This window comes from Lissotriton vulgaris, chromosome 2_1 (genome assembly GCF_964263255.1).
Source record: "Lissotriton vulgaris chromosome 2_1, aLisVul1.2, whole genome shotgun sequence".
In the NCBI taxonomy this organism is placed as follows: Eukaryota; Metazoa; Chordata; class Amphibia; order Caudata; family Salamandridae; genus Lissotriton; species Lissotriton vulgaris.
In genome coordinates, this window is record NC_141687.1 from 1,198,342,723 (window position 1) to 1,198,345,198 (window position 2,476).

The 2,476-nt window shown below is 37.0% G+C and overlaps 1 long non-coding RNA gene across 1 annotated transcript; it reads right to left on the reverse strand.

Annotated features, from left to right (window-relative positions):
- Positions 1 to 311: 311 nt before the first annotated feature.
- On the reverse strand, positions 312 to 1,442 carry LOC147732390 (uncharacterized). The gene is made up of 4 exons (XR_015308654.1): positions 1,345 to 1,442; positions 692 to 836; positions 513 to 609; positions 312 to 393 (listed from the first exon to the last, which is right to left on the reverse strand). It is a non-coding gene; the product is annotated as an uncharacterized LOC147732390 (long non-coding RNA).
- Positions 1,443 to 2,476: the final 1,034 nt, after the last annotated feature.

The window sequence follows — 2,476 nt, forward strand, 5'->3', positions numbered from 1 at the left end:
CAGAAAGGACTGGGAAAAAGAAACAGCAAAAGAGGGGGGTTTCCTTTCTGTGGTTATTCCTTAAACATTGTACTATATATTAACTCGATAGAATAAGACACCTGTGAGACAATTTTAAATTAAATTACAGTTTCCTCAAAACCACATATACCTTACGACAAAAGGGTTGTATCAAAAAAGTCACATTTATTAAAAAGACACAAATATAAGTATTCAAGAGTGCAAACACTTTCACATAAACATTATTATGTCAGAAAACACATGTATATTTTACATACGAATATTATAATATAAAATCATATAAAGGTGATTAAAAAACTGTTGTCGACGCGTTTCGGTGCTTGGTTGGATACAACACCTTCCTCAGGACTAATGGTTAAAAGCTTCATAAATCTAGAAGAAATATATGTGACATAGAATTAATACAAGGTATATGGGAATTTTGTTTTTACAGAAACATTTAGGTCTCACTAAGTACAGGGTCGTAACTATTGGTGATTAAAGTATCTTACTCTTTAAAGCATTTTCAATGTGCTGTACCAGTCTTGATCCTGGAGTGGAAACTTCCTTTAATTTGTATATACACTTCAGTTCGACAATCTAGAAAATCTGAAGTAACAGTGATATTTAGTTTTTCACGATGAACTCTATGTGATGCAAATATTATTGTTTCACATACGCCAATGCTTACTTGGTATCGATGTGCAGAGTCTCAGTTTTTAGATGAGTATTCCTTCAGGCCCCTGCATTTTGTTTAGGTCGCCTTCTGGTTATCTGGAGCCGCTTACAGATGTAAGTTCCAAATTCTTGTTTGTAAATTTGGGCCAGCTTCACATCTATATATAGATATTGATAAGGGAAATCTCTTATCATATTATTATTGTGCGTGCATATAATTACATAGGACATGGCAAGCACTATAGTTCGTATTGATCTCTGATATATCCTTGCTGTGCTCCATTTATGGTTACTCTTGTGGTTACTTTTATCGTCCTCATTAGGATTCAAGCACCCTGATTGGTTCTATTTTAAGGTGCACATTAAGTAATCACTTTGCCTTTTCTAGGAATAAGCATGCAGCACGTCCATCATTAGCTCATTATTCAAGAATCTAGACAGGTTTTAGATCTCCGGTGCATGTTGGATTTTATTTTACTGAGTATCTGCTTGAATTCATATTTTACAAAGTATTCGTGCTATTGCCGAGTTTTATTAATACACTCAGCCGACCAGTAGATAAAGTGCTTTCTAAATAATGGCAGTGTTTAGCGAAAGACTGGATGTCCGCTTAAACTGTATGCTTAACACGTGTAACGAGCGCCGCGTTTATAGATAGCCTCTTACCTAAATTCAGTCTTGTCTGCGCGGTCTGCCTTGGATCCCTTGTCTTCCCAGTCAATGAGGGCGACGGGCGCGTAATGGTTAAAACGCTTTTATGGCTCTGTTGAGTTAATGTGAACAGAGCTTTAGAATAATAGAATTGCCCAGTTAGTTAATGCAGTTATTTTTAGTTAGGGTAGCCCTGATATTTATTTAAAAAAATATGGGTCTAGAGGTCCGTATAGCTAGGCTATGGACACGAGTATAAATTATCCTGTCCACGGGTAGAGTCTTACCTCGAGTTGATTTACTCCGCGCGGTCTGCCTGGTCTCCCCGGTCTCCAGTGTCAGTCTGGATAATGGGGCGTGGAGGCATTATTTATATGTTTGTCGATTGCAAATATATTAGTTAACTTAATTCACCTGTTGTAAATTTGATTAAACCGTTTTACAAGGTCGCGCCATTTTAGTAGTTTTTAGGGGAAGGTTACGACGCCTTCAAGACTAAAGGTGGACTTACATCGATGTCTGCTAGTAGTCATGATGACACATACGCTCCGAAAGTGATTTGAAAGTGAAAACGGACTTCAATTAGTATATTAGTTCCGTTGTTACGGTAACCCGTTGTCAGGTTTACACGAAAACTACCGCAATGGTATCTTTTAAAGTGCAAAATTGCAGTATTTGTGATTGCAGCCGTATTAATAAACGGGTCCGTAATGCGGACTGTAATGTGTTCCTTTACGTAGTTATGGTAATGCATACACTATGCATATAGTCAGAAAATGATGACGGGCTTTGGATGTTGTTCTGGTTCCGTTATTTTGGTAAACAAGAACCCAATATTATTCAAGGTTTGCAGGAACGGTTCATTTTCAGATGAATACATGCAGTGTTTGTTATAGCAGCGACCGTAATACTGGCTAAGGTGCAAAATAATCTTTCTTATAGTGCGAGGTATTTGGTGGGTCCATACCTGTAATGTAGGAGTCTTACACTATTTCTCCCAGATTACTAGTATTTAAGCATAGATCTCATGTTATACAGCTATGGTGTTGATATTTACATAAACTGTATGGTTCTTTTACATATCGATATTGTAAGAACGCTACTGTTATGCAGCCTTATATTTACAGAGGTCAAATTAAAGGAGAAT